Here is an 18,093-nt window from a genome sequence, read left to right as displayed (position 1 = left end):
TCGCCTACCAAAGGCCCAGGAAACGCTGGATAGCACCACTCTGCAAAAATCTAGGGTTCAGAGAGTACGCACAGGCATATAGGATCCTGAAAACCAGTACCCTGGGTCACATTGTGTTTGCCGTCTCGAAATTTCTTATGGCTATATGGCTGATCAGGAAAAAAATATATATGCTGAACCCTCTTGAACTTTCCAGCTTCCTAATTATTCCTACGCCGGGATGGAGTATTTTATAATATGTAATTTTCCTAATATAATGTGTATTTTACTGTATGTGCTGTTTTTTACTGTCTCTTTTATGGTCTATATGACCGAAATAAAGAATTTTTGGAATTGGAATTGGTATTTTTAGGGTTCAGGGTCAGTTTTCAGTTTTTGGGTAAAGGGGTATTTTTAGGGTTCAGGGTCAGTTTTCAGTTTTTGGGTAAAGGGGTATTTTTAGGGTTCAGGGTCAGTTTTCAGTTTTTGGGTACAGGGGTATTTTTAGGGTTCAGGGTCAGTTTTCAGTTTTTGGGTAAAGGGATATTTTTAGGGTTCAGGGTCAGTTTTCAGTTTTTGGGTACAGGGGTATTTTTAGGGTTCAGGGACAGTTTTCAGTTTTTGGGTACAGGGGTATTTTTAGGGTTCAGGGTCAGTTTTCAGTTTTTGGGTACAGGGGTATTTTTAGGGTTCAGGGTCAGTTTTCAGTTTTTGGATAAAGGGGTATTTTTAGGGTTCAGGGTCAGTTTTCAGTTTTTGGGTACAGGGGTATTTTTAGGGTTCAGGGACAGTTTTCAGTTTTTGGGTACAGGGGTATTTTTAGGGTTCAGGGTCAGTTTTCAGTTTTTGGGTACAGGGGTATTTTTAGGGTTCAGGGACAGTTTTGGGTTTATGGGGTACAGGGGTATTTTTAGGGTTCAGGGACAGTTTTGGGTTTTTGGGGTACAGGGGTATTTTTAGGTTTCTGGGTTAATTTGGGTTTTTGGAGTACAGGGGTACAGGATAAAAAAAATTAAATTAAATAAATTAAATTAAATTAAATTATATTAATTACAATTAATTTAAAAAAAAAATATTATATACTTACCAATACTTACGTTGTAATGGCATGCGTTGTAAAAGTACTTGCGTTGTAAAAACATGCGTTGTAATGGTATGCGTTGTAAAAGTTTTTGCGTTGTAAAAAATGCGTTGTAACGGTATGCGTTGTAAAAGTATGCGTTGTAACGTCATACATCCAGACTATACTGTTTAACTTTATCCAAATCATAAAAACTAGCTGTGCCGGATACAGTCAATGTATTACAATATACAAAGGCAGTTTGTTGGAAAATAAATATATAAAAAATATAAAAATTGAAAGTGAAATTAGCATTTTAAAAACCTTGGAAAGTCACCGAAAAAACCATAGGTTTCACACACGTAATATTCAGGAATTAGCACTTAAAAACTTTGTAAAATCACTGAAAAAAACATAGATTTCACACACGTTATAGTTAGGAATTAACATTGTAAAAAACTTAAAAATTCACAGAAAAACAATAAGTTTCACACACATCATAATTAGGAATTAGCATTTAAAAAACCTTGCAAATTCACTGAAAAAAACATAGGTTTCAGGCCTGATATAGTTAGGAATTAGCATTTAAAAAACCTTTGAAATTCACTGAAAAAACCATAGGTTTCAGGCCTGATATAGTTAGGAATTAGCATTTAAAAAAACTTAGAAATTCACTGAAAAAACTGTAGATTTTAGGGGTGTTATAGTTAGCTGGACATTTCACTCATACAAAACCATTGAAATTCCTCCGATATAGTTAGTTGTACTAAATATATCTCGCGCGCCCGCAATCCACTGCTGATGATGTCACATATTACATCATTCATGACATGGTCAGTGACATCACTGATGACATATACAATAAAACAAAAATGACTCAAGTTATTAAGCCCTGGATGGGCTAATGTTAGTTTCCACTTTTGTGTCCAATTTGGTCGCCATATTAGAATGTGCAAATAACATAATGACAATGCATAATCGCCAACTTAAATTAATCAACCATTACAAATCCAACATATCCATAATTTCAAATTATATGATCATGATTTCAACCCATTCTAACTGCATGTGTATCAATATTTACAGTTAACTTTACATATTTACATAGAGACAAGTATGGTTTAATAATTGTGCCCTATATGGCTGGCATTGGTTTACACAGTGAGAAAACTTCTCTTAGTCTACACTATCTGAGTCCAATCAATAGCCTCCTTATGTACCCCCTAAATGTCCCCATTCGTAAATTATAATTCATAATGCATATGGTATCTAGTTCATAACCATGTTGTGTGTCATTCCTTCTATTTTATAACCCTAACATATGTGATGCTCCTGGTCTGGAGTTCGATACTATATCGGGACTCTAGATGTTGCAATCTTTTCTCCTTGTCACCTCCCCTGATGTCGTTTGGGATGCAATCTAGACAGAAAAACTGTAGGAGAGTTCTTTTGCTATTATGGTAGCTGGCAAATTGGCGGGCTACAGGGTAATTCTCATCCCTATTCACAATTGCTCTCTGGTGTTCTAATATACGCATTTTAACTGTGTTGACTGTGCTTCCTATGTAAAGGTAGCCACAAGGACACTCAAGACAGTATACAACATGTGTTGTAATGAAAGTCATAAATTTGGAGATCTTAGTACGGGACCTAACCACACAGGGGAACGAGCCATGAAGGCTCTGCAGTCCTGAGACTGGTGGTTTTTTGGTGAGATGGCTTTGCACCAATTGGTCTTTTAGGGACCTCGATTTCCTGAATTTTATTTGGGGATAGTCCGGGGGTTCCTTTCCTATGACATTATCAGATTTTAATATTTTCCAATTCCTGCACAGTATTGCTCTTAATTTAGTGGCTGCTGACGAATAATTAGTGATTAATCTGTGGTTTCCTGTCTCTTCTTCTCGAAGTGTGCGTCTGTGTGTCCCTCAATAATGTCTGTCTGTCAATTGTTCTTGCTTTCTCCTTGGCCATTTGCAATGTTTTCTGTGAGTAACCTCTTGTTTTGAACCGCCTAATGCTATTGCTAGCTGCCTGGTCATAATCTTCTTTCCTTGAGCTGTTTCTATTTATTTGTAGTAGTTCCCCATAGGGGATGCTACTTACGAGGTTCGCTTGGTGGCTGCTACGTCTGTGCAGAACAGAGTTGCCAGCCCTGGTTTTTCTATACAAGGCTGTTTGGATTACTCCGGATTCTGCAAACACTTTAAGGTCCCGAAAATTCACCTAATTTTTACTCAATTTATGGGTGAATGTTCGATTTAAATCATTTATATATATATATTTTTCTGCTCCTCACTCCTTGTCTCCTTGTCAGGAAAAGAGTATAAGCACTCACGGGGAGAGTTTCAGCTTGGTTCATTCACAACAGAAAACAGACACGTTTCGGGTTACCTTCGTCAGTGTTTACAGTCAACACTGCAAGGGGCCATTTTAACTATCTTTTGTCATGATTCATGGACATTGAAAGGAGACTTTATACCAACAGTGACCATATCTCCATATGTAAACATTTACGACATTCTCTTCAATGTATATTTGCATATTTACATATTGAAATTATTCTTTAGGCATCATTTCATTCGCATTAAAAAAGTAAAAAATAAAAATAAAAATAAAGAGAGACGAAAGAGATTACCAACAAGGCAGGATACTAACTTTCGCTAATAAGTTTGATGCACCACGAAAGGAATTGAACAAAAATAAATCACTGCCACCACCTGTGAGAGTGAAAACCTCCGAGTCTGATGTAACAGAAAATGAATATTCAGGGGATGAAAACCCTACTACCTCAACTGAAAACCCCATACCCCTTTTCACGTGGAGTTCAATTTGATTCATCAAACGTGGCTGAGAGGAGGGAAAAGCAGGCCACGGGAAGCCACAGGAGAACAAGGAGAGGGGGCTGAAAGGGGAATAGGAAGAGGAACTGTTACACCAAGAGTAACACGGAGCAAGAGAGGAGGGAGGTGGTAGAAGATGAAGATAACCTGACCATTATAAACCTAACATCTAAAATATTAACAGCTATGGAAGAATCATTTTGAAGTTGGGTCTGACATTTTGTGCGAATGAGAAAATGGAATTCACACAAACAATGATTGACCTTTTTAAATTTGTGCGAAAATTAAAATTACACAAATTCTTCAAACTAAAACCTTCAGTCAAAGAATGCAGGCAAATAAAATCTAAAGACACTGACATTTTGACAACAGATGATTTATCTATGTTAGAGATCTTAGAAAGCCTGCGATCTGAGAAACCAGGGGAGGAAGAACAGACTTTGACACAAAGATTGAGACAGGATGGTGTAGAATCAGAAGCACCATCGACAAGCTTTAAGTCTGCATCTCAAGTCACACCTCAGATGCCATATGACGCAATAGATTCGTTTTCAGATGCAGTAATGAAGGATTTGATAAAATTTCGCATGAACTGTAGAATTCCAAGAAAGACCAAAATGAATATCATGAAAGAACAAAGATTCATACTACAAGAACTGGAAATTATTTGCAAGCCAGCAGATAAAGGGGGCAACATTGTCCTTTTAACAAGGGAAAAATACTGCCAAGATGAAGAAAATTCAATAATGGCAACTTCTATGAGAAAACCAATATAGGATGTTACAATAAAAGCATTATACAACATCAAGCTATATTTAAAAAGTGGCATTAGAAAACAATTTTGGATACGGAAGAATACCTATTCCTCAAGAACAATAACCCGGTAATACCGACATTCTATCAATTACCTAAGATCCACAAGGATGAAAAAAATCCGCCTGGAAGACCAATTGTCTTGTCGATAGGAAGTCTAGCTGAGAACCTATCCATATATATCGATCACTTTCTTTTTCAATGGGTCTTACAGTTGAGTTCCTACATAAAGGATACCAAAGACTTCATTATGAAGATCAAAGATCTCAAATGGGAACCAACGTACCTATTAATTGCATTAGACATCTCAAGTCTATTTATGTGCAGTGATCACCAGCATGGAATAAAGGCAGTTAGGCATTTCTTGGCCAAAAGACATATGAAGTACTCGGAACACAGTAAAATGTTCATTGAATTTATTACATTTTGTCTAACAAATAACATTTTTCTATTTGAAGGGAAAATGTACAAACAAATATCGGGAACAGCGATGGGTACCTGCTTGGCTCCCCGCTATGCAAACTTGTTCGTGGGCTGGTGGGAGGAACAGGTATCCCGGGACCCGGAAAATGCAAAATGGGCAGAAAACATCGTAGTCTAGTACAAGAACATTGACGACTTCTTCCTAGTTTAGAGGGGGTCGCCAATTTCAGCCTAGGAATTCATTCATCATCTGAATAAAAATGAAATCAATCTCAGATTCACCTCAGACATAAGTCCCGTAACAGTAAATTAATTTGATCTGAGGGTATTTGAGAAAGATGGCAAACTAGAAACAGAATTATTCAGGAAAAGAACGGCTGGGAACTCCATTTTACATGCCAAAAGTAACCACCCTCAGAAACTTGTAAAAAGCATTCCATATGCGGAATTACTCAAACTTAAACAGAATTGTTCCAGGGATTGGGATTTTATAGCAGCAGCCTGCGACAGTATTGCAAGATTTACAGTCAGAGGGTACAATCAAGATCTGCTAAAAAACACCTTAGAAAAAGTTAAGAAGATGCCAAGATGTGAGCTATTAAAAGAAAAAGAACAACTTTGAGGAAGCAGGGAAAGATGGAGGGAAATTCAGACTAATCACCAGCTACTCACATGATGCCAATTCTGTAAAGAAACATACTGAAAAAGAACTGGCACATCTTGAAAACAGATGTCATCATTGGAAATGACATTCCACAGGCCCCACTCATTACATTCAGGAAAGCAAGGTCACTACGGGACCGGCTGGTCCATAGTCATCTGCAGAAAATTCCCGAAAAAATAGGTAGAATATTTATTTATTTATTTATTTATTTAAAAGTTATAATGCGCAACAGCTACCCGCAGTGGGTTTCCCGGCGCAAGGGATAGACTGAAGAAGAAAACTGACATCAGACACAGCTGAATTTAGCAACAAGAGCTACAGGGAATTAGTTTAAAAGAGTAGGGTCTTCAGTTTTTTTCGAAAACAGAGCATGTTGGTCTCGGTCTTCAGGGCAACGGGCAGGGCATTCCAATACTTGGGGCCAAGATGGGAATAAAGGATATGAGAGGTTTTTATCCCTGTGGGAAGTGTAAAGCCTGTGCTAAAAGTAGAAAGGTGTTATCCTATGACATACCAGGCCTAAAACAGAACAAAAACATCGACAAATTTCTAACCTGTCACACAACATATGCCGTGTATTGCCGTAAAGGCCCATGTGGGCTGCGATACATAGGCAGTACTGTACATAGTGTTCAGATCCGGATTTTAGAACATCAGCGTACAATTGTAAATAAGGATTTTAATTACCCGGTAGCCAGGCATTTTGCCATTAAACATGATAGCAACAGGGAGCTGTTGCAATATTTTGCTATAGATCATGTAACTTTAGATCCCAGGGGAGGGGACAGGGTACTTAAGTTGCGGAGACTGGAGTCCCACTATATGACAGATCTACAGTCAAAGGCACCCAATGGATTAAATAAGGGAGAAGAACTGGCAGTGCACCTGGGTAAATAGAGAAATGATCCAGTCAATAACTTCTAGAATTCTGAACATCGATAATGAATTGTAAATAATTTGTGATTTGCCAATCCATGGCTAGATATTGGAGACACTTGAACAGTGACAGTTGCTGATATACAGTTTAACAAATTTCGTTGCCTTTGGCAGAAAGGCCTCCATGTAAACATGCAATCATGTAAATATTCATTATTAACCACATCGCTGCTTAAGAGTTTCCCCTGCTGTGCTGGACAGCAATGAAAACGGGTGTGGTGATGACGAGCTCAGCTCGTCATGAGCACCTGGGAGGTGCATGCCATGAGCATGGAAGGGGTTAATGTTAAATCGATGTGGTAAAACAAATATTAATGATTCCGCTGTTCCTTTTGCTATGTGATCTATTAGGTGCACTAGCAATGGGGAAACAGTGGTAGTGCCAATACACTGCTTAATCATTAGTGGCAGTATGAAAAAGGCTTACCCACGGCAGGCGTATGAAATGATGTGACACGTCTAGAAAATGTAAATATGTAAATATGGCACAATCATTAGTGGTGGTATGAGAAAGGTTTACCCATGCTATGCGAATAAAATGATGCCTAAAGAATGATGTCAATATGTAAATATGCAAATATACATTGAAGAGAATGTTGTATAGGTTTACAAATGGCGCTACGGTCACTGTTGGTAGAAAGTCTCCTTTCAATGTCCATGAATCATGACGAAAGATAGTTAAAATTGCCCCTCGCAGTGCCGACTGTAAATACTGACGAAAGTAACCCAAAACGCATCTGTTTTCTGTTGTGAATAAACCAATCTGAAACTCTCCCCGTGAGTGCTTCTACTCTTTTCCTGACAAGGAGACAAGGTGTGAGGAGCTGAAATGTTACGTGGTTAAGAGCACCCGTCCGGAAGTGGCCCGTTGGGTGCAAACTGGGGCGTAATATATATATATAGATATATATATAGATATATATTGATTCCTTCAACTTGTACATCATTTGCCATTCCATAAAAGACGTTGAGCTGTCATAAGCCACTTGTTCCCATCATTCCATTCTTCAACATTTTCCATGAATGTAAGGACGTGCTCCCCAAATCTGTAATCTCAGTGTAATTATGAAATTATGGTATCCGCGATTAACGTACCACATATATCTATCCATCTCAATGTAGTCTCTTTACATTGAACCTACGTAATGAATACTATTTCATGCTATCCTCATCTTCCGATTGTATTGCATGGTTTCATAAACCTTAAAACTCAATAAAAATGTGTCAATAAAATAGAAAAGACACATCACATTCACTGTATTTCAAACAGTGTACTGTGCCAAGCCCTCTCATTTAATGTATCATGGGGATGTTATTCGCACCTGAAAACATTTGCTTAATTATAATAGCCTTTTAAATAACTATTATGTAAATAATCTCTTCATTTGTACAACTAATTCATATAATTAAGTGGTTTAAGCAATCAAATGTAGCTGTGGGATCCCACTCATCATCTCATGAAGGGATTAAACCATTATTCTCGCCATTTCTCCTCCTGCATGTAAGTTGAAAGATATGTTTTACTGTCTTATGTTGTTCTACTCTGGACTATGTAAAGGAATGCTTTCCTAGACTGTCGCCCGACTTTGCCTCTGGTTAGCTCTTTAAAGTGTCAAAATGATTCTTTCATTGGTTCATAATATCTATCAAAAGCACTATTTTTCCAAAAGCAGCTTTCTTTCATGGATTCTATAATTACGGGTATTAATTTTAGACTATTTTTTCCACCCTGCAAATAATTGCATTACATATCTAAAAGTCAATCAGAAGACTTCTGTTTTTTGCTCCATATGGCTGTAAAACAGGCCACATTGAGTAAACTGCTTCGGAAACCTACAGTTAATCACTTGAAGATTTCTGGTATTTCACAGACGTGAAAGGTAGGTTATATAACTAAATATAAATAAATAAAAAGACACATTTTCAAGCAGTATTGAGTTGTTTGCACTGTTAAAATACATATTGTTTCTGAATTAGAACATTGGAATGTTGGGTGTTCCATTGAAGACAATAAATAATCTCAGGACCATTCATGGATACCGCATTCTGTATTCCAGTGCTTGTCTTTCTGTTTCTCATTTTTTTATTTAGTACATTTTACACCAGTTGGTGGAATATTCTAATAGTGTTATAGCCTTTCTGCCTACAGCGATGCCAGTTGCCTTCTTCTTCATCATAGGCATTTGCCTATATTTCATATCTGTAACTCAGATTCAGGGCCTCTAACAAATACTATAGTCCTTGGCGGCAGGCAACAATATAAAAGAGACCATTGCCACAGTTTGAAAGCATAAATGGTTGAGATCCTATTTTACAAAACACACTAATATTATTAAGAATCACAGAATTAGAGACCGTAAATAAGCTGATATAAATTGAAGATTCACTAAATGAAATATTATATTTCATTTGATATGAAATATCACAGTTATATTGCAATAATCTGACACTGTTTATTAATAAGATTATTTGCTATTGAGGATGACATAAGGAAATGTCTTTGATAAAAAATGGTTAGTACAAGATTTTAAAAGGTTAGATTTTTTTACAAAATCATTGTTGAGTGTTTTAGCCCGGAACAAGCAGAACACACTGCGCAAAAAGTTTTGGCTAAAGAAATAAAATGATTTCTTCATTGCTTTAAAATGTGGAAATAGTATGATTTGAAAATAACAGTTTGAATGAAAGGATTTTCAATAATTGGAGAAGGAAATACTTTTCTATGGTGCCTTAATAAAAGAGAACTTGATTTAGAAGAAGAGCTTGACTGTTGCCTGCAAGAGATAGTACAAAGCCAAACACATACATGAGAAGAAGTGCAGATTGACTAGCAACATGTATAAAGTGGATATGAAGATGGAACCAGTAATGTTCTGCACTCTGGATGGGTCTAAATTGTATACATCAATTTCACAGAGTATGGAAAAAGATTGCATAATACCTACTTAACGACAACATCATAAACACATAACTGTTTTTGATGCACATGTATCTGGGTTTGTACTTCAACTACTGTAAATCACAAGGTAGATACTTTTAAAACTCATGGTGGCATTTCTGGGCATTAGAGTGTTACAGCATACACAATTTCTTTTTTCAAAAATCTGAAGAAGAGTAGCTTCTGAAGTTAGACAAGTGGGAGGAAGATTCATTATTCATCTAAAGATTGTTAGGAGATCTGTTCTTAGACTGATAGGCTACACAAGAACAGTTTGAAAAGAATTAAATTATATAAGTGACATGAATGATTTAGGCGTACATCCACAAGTAGTGAGACATGCATTATTTGGATATCCTAGTATGTTGTAAGAAATGGAAATTACGTTTATTTAAATAAAACTACCAATTGTAATACCCGTCTGCAAAAAAAACCTGTTTTCATCCATAGAACTGTGCCCTAAAGCTTCATTCTGCGGAAATGTTCCTTAAGGGGAAAATTGTTTTTGCAGAGAGTTCATATCTGTAGTAGAGATATGAGGTGCTATGGTCAAAAGGGTGCTATTTCCAAATAGTCTTTTCTGAAGCTATCAGGATTCTGGATCACCCATTAGAATCTGAATGTTTTCAACGCTTCATCTTCTCTTCATGTATTGCCTATGCCATGACCTATAATTTCAACCGAAAACACCAAGTTAGCTCCATACTTTTGTTCAAGAATTATATCTGATGATTACTTACTTCCATATTGATGGGATATTTTATAACAGCTAGAAAACACTTTAGGGAATACAATAGTACAATGAGTAGGTAGGGTTGCTGCTATAGTACACAGCATGTGATGTTTTATAGTTAGACAGATTGTCCCTAGAGCCCTTCTTTAGAATAGGAATGAATACGACCCCTCTCCATGTGGTGGTAATATCATAGCCCTGCACTACTGCGTTAGTAAGTAAGTTAAGTTACGGGCCCCAGACATTTATTTCCAATCAATACAAATCAGCTGGGATCCTATCCAAGCCAGCTGTTTTGTTTCGCTTCACTGAATTAATTGCCATCACAGTCTCATCTAACATGAAAATGATATGGTTTGAGCTACCCTCGTGTGTGATCCTCAAGAACTTAGCAATAGTGTCGTCAATGTCAACACCCTAATCAGGTGATTCATAGAATTCCTTAAAGTGCTTGAATCATACCTCAGGTATGATGTGGAACTCATCTACCTTGGTAGGATAAACAGTGCCCTGTGTAAAAAGATGCCAGAATTCCATACGCTTTTTGTTCTTTGAATTATTAGTTAGATCACGCCATTTTCTTTCCTCCCACTCCCTCTTCCCGGTAATTTGAGGAAGCTTATACTTTTTCCTGGTGGCTGAGATCACATATCTCACTCCCCCCTTGGTTGCCTTGACTAAATTGGACTTGGCCTTTCTACATGAGGTATTAAACCAGCTGGTGCCCACAGACATGTTTTTTATATGAAGAAACCAACTTAGTAAAGTGGTCTTTAAGATGATCAACCACATGACCATGAATAACCACAATGGAAATTCCCTCAGAGGAGATGTTGAGATATGGTTCCAGTAAGTCAGCAAGAGTTCCATAAATCCTGCAAATTCTTTAGGGGAATCTTTGATACATGTCAAGAGTCCTTCTATTATTAGAATGCAAGACGGTGGCTGCCTGAATGGCTGCTGCTGCCATATCCTCATTGAACGTGCCTGTTAGCAGTAACCAAAGGCATTAAAATCACTGTCCACCCTGTCAACCACCATCATGTCCCCCACAGTAATTAATCCAGCAGGATGTAATCAATTCTTCTCTTGCTCGCAGCCCTCTTGAAAGTGTACTGGAGATATTACCAGAAAGTGATTGATCATTACATGCCTGTAACCCATGAGAAAGAGCAAATACCCCTATCTGGGAGGCTACAGGAGTTATGTAGTCTATACAAGGAATGTTTAGCTTGGGAATAATACCAAGCGCTATTTTCTTCTTTCATCATATCATTTAAGGCTCTCTGGCGTTCCAAGGTTTCATTGAAATCACCAACAACTAATGAAGAATGGCTGGTAGTATCTAAATTCAGATAGTCATCTCATACTTGTTTGGTTGTAGAATACTTCTTTCTCTTGGAACAATGAATGTAAGCATTAAAAATTTCTACAGAAGGGGGTCTTTCAGAAGAAATTATTAACCCCAGAATATCTGGGGATCTTATGTCCATATAACTTTATCCTTATAGCAAGTGAAGCTTTAACTCAAATAGGTAGCCTTCCAGAGGGTGGACCATAGGTTGAAGGTAATGCAGCAACACTGAAATTAAGAAACACTAGTCTATGCATGACAAAACGACCAAGTTTCCTGAAACACATGAAAGGAGTCAACAAAACTACTCCAGCTTGGCTCACCGAACATGGAATTTAAACCAGCTACAATGCAAGAAAGGAGTCTTAGAGAATTCTGATTGTAACTCAGTGCCTCCAAGAGTGAAAATATCAGATTTAGTTTGAGAACCTGTACCTGGGTCATGCTGACTTGACTTGCTGCAGTTCTTCAACACAATCCCATCCCACCCATTTGAATTGATTTGTTAAGCCAATCATTATCACCAACCCTGATGAGGCAGAAAATCGATTGTTGCAGCAATGGGATAGGACACCCTTTGCAAAGACAAAAGCGAAAGCCTATCCCTTGGATCCTCAGTCCTCGGTCTTAAGTTTCTGTAGAAATAATTTGAGAAGTAAAATCTTTACTTAATTTGCCATGGTCAAACCTTGAAAGTGGGAATGAAAGAGATCACCTGCAATGGATGGATTTGCAACGCTAATAACCACACAATCTCCTTCAAACTCCTTTTGCAAATGACCCACCAAAGCCGCTCACCGACAAGAAAAATACATGGAAACAAATTGGTTTTACACTGAACATGGGAATGAAGCCAGTGAGTAGACTTGTTTAATAACTGGGTAGTAATCTCGATTGCATCCACAATAAATGTCTAGCTTGTGAAACCAATGTGACTACACAATAAGGACCAGGAATCACCAAATATGGTAAATGGATTTTATTTTACAATACTAATCAATCCAGTATATAGGAAAAATAAAAATAAGTTCAAGAGATACAACAATACAGCACATAAGCTGAAAAATCTCTGTTGATTGCGCCGTAATAAAATTAGATACAGAATAGCGATATCCACAACAATAATAAAAAAATGTTAAGTAAACAGGTGTTCCATAAAGGAACTCCCCTTCTCCCTGCTAAACCTAGATGACCATAAGACCATCTACCAAGTATTTCTATATAGGGAGCTTAGAAGGTGTCAGCAAAATATATAGACTACTTGGAAAAGTAATAAGTGTTTAGCTTAAAGCTTCACACTTGCAAGAATAGATAAGCGGAGAGGTCTGTCCCTTTCCAAGTCTAAAAGGACTCTGCTTCTCTAACTGGGGAACACCAATTATAATAACAGTAGTTTCAGAAACATCCTTATCTCCTCCCACACCACCAGAAGCCAACCATATTGTTACTCGAGAGGAGCGTCCTCACCCTTTGCATTGAAAGATACCTTGAATATCTCACTGTTCTGATATATTATGAACAGAAGGCCTCTTTTGACCATTAATTCAGTGCCAAGTCCTCCCATCAGGCCTCACTATTGACAGTTTAATACAAACAATACGCCTTTCTATAACTAACGACAAGCATGATAATGCACCTGTGAGAAGAAAGAAAGAAAATACTGGCAAGGCAAAACGCATCTCGATTGAGGCCATTGTCGCCTGGTGTTCCTCGTCGGACTCCTCTATTTGCAGGGCTTCTTCCCCGCTTTTATTTTTCGCTAATGTGTACTGCTTACTGTGTGAAAAGCTGGTTATGTTTTCATTGATAAATATGTATTCATTGAAAATCAATAAAATTGTTTATCAAGCAAAAATATATGGTTATACATACAGAAGCTTAACATGAAGAACAAATTCAAAACATGAATACATGAATATATGATTAAATGTTTCAACTGAGCATTAGTACACTCATATATAAAACACTGCTAGCCATGATAACTGCATTTTATTATTACATCTAAACACTTCAAACATGTTAAGGAAGTTAAGGCAAACAGTGGATGTAATGTCAGATATGACTATATAATTATAACATTGTGACAAATAAAGGTGGAGCCTAGATTACGCTGCTCCAGGTGTATGTGAGCTGGCTCTTAACTAATGCTGTTATGACAGACCTGCTGTTTCTGGGGTGAAGAGTATTTTTATGTTTTTCAAACTCATTTTTATTAACTTTTACAAATATAGATCATACATTTGAAACAATGTCATTGGTACAGTAAAGCCTGCTGTCAGGGTTTATGCTTTGCAGTATATTATACGGGGCTGCATGAACAAGATAATAACAATGCAAGTAAAACTTTTTTCTCAATAGGAGATATCACATTTTGCATTTGAGTGTCTGTCTTTTAAGCTTAACTGCAAAATGTTAAGTTGTGGGGAAAGTAATTATAACATATTGAAATTCGGATATATCAGATGTATCTTTAGGCTTGATGACAGGGTCTCTTAATGGAAGGGTGGAAGCAACAGAGTTGTGCAAAATATTTCCTTTGTCAATGCAACTAACACACTGGAGAGACGTGGTGGGGTAGCATACGGGTGGAATTTTCACTAGAATTATTCAAAAGAGGAAGGTGTAAAGTACAAGCCTCATTTACAATATTTTGATGCACAGCAGCACAGCAGGCTTTCCTGCTGCATTGCCATGTGTCCAAATAAAAGTGCAGGAATGTGCCATATCTACGGCAAATTCCTGTCCTCCACTGTGCCGGCACACAAACAGCAGCTGTGCGCCAGAGCAGACACCATTGCGTATTTTTGCAAGGGTGCCTACGGCGAGGTGATGATTGTTTTTGTGCAGCAAGGGGTACTTCCCTGCACATAAACAATCATTAAATGCATTTTCCTCTTTCTATGCATGCTGCAGAATGCAGCATGCATAGAAAGAGGAAAAAATGAGGAGAAATAAAAGTAGTTCTCCTCATTGCGCCTCCTTATGCCTCCCTCAGAGAGGCATAGGATTCTGACTCATTCCCAGGGTTACAAAATGTTGTAAATCTGGGAATACGTCGTATTCCATGGATGTTGCATGGGAACACCCACAGCAATACCCGTGGAACATATTTACAAGCCCATGAAAAGTCACACAGGGTGACTTTATAAGGCCTTGTAAATATGGGGAAGCCCATTGTGCTGCTGGTGCATCAACTAAAGGGAGCAATGGGTTTGCAAATAAGCCCCTACATGTAGAAGGGGATTGTGGGTAGAATCTCAATCAGGGACAAACCCTTCACAGGTCTCACGGGCTCCATGTTCTATTGGGAGAATCTATTGAGGAGTTAGATGAGGGATAAGTATATAGATATGTGTGCAGTCCTGAATGCACTGACATTCATTGGGTTTTCAAGAATGACTACTCATGGGGATAAAATATAATCTTTTGGTGTTTGTCCTTTCAATATCCATCGCAACCTCTGGCTATTGGATACTTGCGGAATCCTTTGATTTCCTCTGTGTGGAGGGTAATGCTCTCTGCCTGGTCCCTGCCCAGACCTGCCCGGTGCCAGAATGTAAGCGAGGGCTGTGTTGGAACTTCTAGGGCAATGTAATCACATGTTAGGCTAAAAGGGGGCCAAGTCCATAAAGCGGACCGTGGCTATACAGTTCATCGGACAGTTTCAATAAACCCAGAATGTATACTTTCCAACAGGGAAGTGTGGGCATGCCAATGCAGCTTGCATGATAATGTGATCAGTGATGGGCATCTCCATAGCATATGATGGAAGTCAGCTGTTGGAGAAGACAGGAGACCGAGGTACCCAGGAAAATTTTGTTTATTTTGTCAGAGAGAGATATGCTCTATGTAGTATGAACAATTGGATCAGCTTGAATTTGTTATAACAGGATCTGACCCATGAGTATGAAAGGACGTTGTCCCATTCTTTCTCATTTACCGATCTCCCAAGTTCTGCCTCCCAAGTGTCAAATAAATGTTGCAGTGAATTATGTCTCTCATTTCTCAGCGCTCTGCACAACCAATTGATACAATGTCTCCCAATTCACATTGTATATTATGTTTGTGTAAGCAAATGACTTCCTGGTCCTGAAACCAAGATCTCCCATCTGGTACTGAGTATGAGGAGGATTTGGTTGTGTGAGGAATTGCCCCTAATTTAGGGGCCAATTAGGATGGAGGATGGACCTGCGTCCATCTGACACCCCAGAGGTGGAGGGACCGTCCGCCCGCAACGGGCCCCCAAACGCCAAAGTCCACATCCTTTTCCACGGCAGAAAAGCCGCCGCGGAAAAGCATGTGTCCGTCCACATCCTAATTTGGCTGACGGTGTCTTGCAGACACCGTCACCAAATAGCCCTCCCCACCCCGCGGATCATTGGCAGACGGACCAGCTGTCCGCCGCTGGTCCCACCGCAATCCCAACGCCATCCGAATCTGGCGGTGGGTGATGTCTGTGGCCGCGGCGGTTAATCCGCATCCTCCAGGCCGGCGGTGTCTTCCGCCAGCCCGGGGGATGCGGATTAACCGCCATCCTAATCGGCCCCTTAGTGATGACTGATCATGAAGAGCAGGAAAGCATATTAGCAGCCCATCTTGGAATAAGTCCTCTCGGTTTTCACAAAATCTATTTCCCATTGTTCAAGTATCTTTTTGTCTAGGAGATGCTGTGATTGCAGAAGTCCCTATTATGGGATGTTAGTAGCATATGGGGTCTGGCACTTTATAAGTAATTAAAACACATTGGTATGCAGACATCGGTGTGCACCAGCATCAGTTGAGGTGCACCTCGAGCAGGTTTGGGCCTTGGAATTGCTAGGTTCTATGTTGTGGGTTGTTGCAATGGCTTATTTATTGCTCCTGTCTTTTCTAATGTTGTCCCAATCACCCAATGGATGACCCACTATAGTTGGGCAGCCAGATACCAACACTCAAAGTTAGGTTAACTCTGGCCTTCCCAGTCAACGGGTATTTGCAATTTGAATACTCTGCAGCACCCATTAGACTACACAAGTTCTTCCATTAGTCCTCCAAATCGTGAAAGAACTTACAAGTGAGATAGGTTTGGACATTGGCAAAATAATATAGCAGTCTTGGCAGTATCACCATTTTTGGAATGGCAATGTGTCCCATTGCTGAGAGACGGAGCTTTTTCCAGAAGGACACATGCTGTCTGAGGGAGCTATCTACTTTAGTGGTATTACTTTCCTGTAAATCTTACTCCAAATAGTACATGTTCATACCTAGTTAATGAATAGAGCCATCCCATCAAACTGGTCCTCCGGAAACCTTTGGGAGAGAGGGATGCATCTTGTCATAGGGGAAAAAAAACAGGATTTACCTTGCTGTCAAAGAGGCCAGAATCCATCACAGAGTCCTCAAGGTTCTCTGGGATTTTGGCTAGGCCCACCTAGGACTCCATTAGACAGAGAGGGACATCATCCGCATATAATGAAACTGCGTGTGTGCCTCCTGGAAGGGGAATGCTCCCACACTAGCTCTTTTGGTGCAGTCCCACTGCCAGTGGTTCCATAGTGAGTGCAAAAAGAAGGGATCAGATTTGATATGCACTTAATCATCTTTTCCTGGGTTATTGGGTCTGCTTGGAGTAAACGTGTTATGTAAAGTGAATTTATATGACAGGCATAAGACATGGAAACTGGGTAGTTCTGAATGGACATATACTGTATATTTAAGACCTTAGGTTCTGTCTTAAGTTGTTTCCTTACTATGGAGGTGCAAGTTACATATCTGATTAAGACACACAGTTAATACATTTCCCTGTTAGCAAAAGCTTCAATCACTTTTACCAGAAGGAACAGACCTACTAGTAAAATAGGTATCTATATTGGATCACTGTCCAAAGTAAGTTGATGGGAACCTCAGAGAATATAGTCTGCCAATACAGGAATTACAGAATTATGCACCCCAAGTGGAGGCCGGGCTTAACAGTAGGGAAGTAACTGTGATGCTGGTGTCTGTGTGATACCAATCAAGTACAATTTCCAATGGCTTGTTCTGATGAAAAACTTTGTGAATTTCACTCGAACTCAACTGAATGAAATCCAGAAGAGCTGAGAGGGAATAAAGCTAATTAGCATAAGTTTTAACTTATTATTTTAACAAAGGGTGAGATGTACTATCGTGTAAATAAAGAATTACAGAATTCTTTTGGTTCCTGATGGATTTCATAGGTCTGTGACTAAGCATTGGAGGGTAATAAAGTGAATGCAGGTTTAGAACATTGAGTTTCGACTTACACGTTGAAGAAAAAAGACTATGCTCCATGTGCGGCGTAGTCATGGCCCAGGCTTGGTAGGACACTACAAGTTCAGTTCAAATGTATTAGC

Source organism: Lissotriton helveticus, chromosome 6 (genome assembly GCF_964261635.1).
Source record: "Lissotriton helveticus chromosome 6, aLisHel1.1, whole genome shotgun sequence".
Classification (NCBI taxonomy): domain Eukaryota; kingdom Metazoa; phylum Chordata; class Amphibia; order Caudata; family Salamandridae; genus Lissotriton; species Lissotriton helveticus.
The sequence above is the reverse complement of the archived record's forward strand: the minus strand, read 5'-3'. Positions refer to the sequence as shown.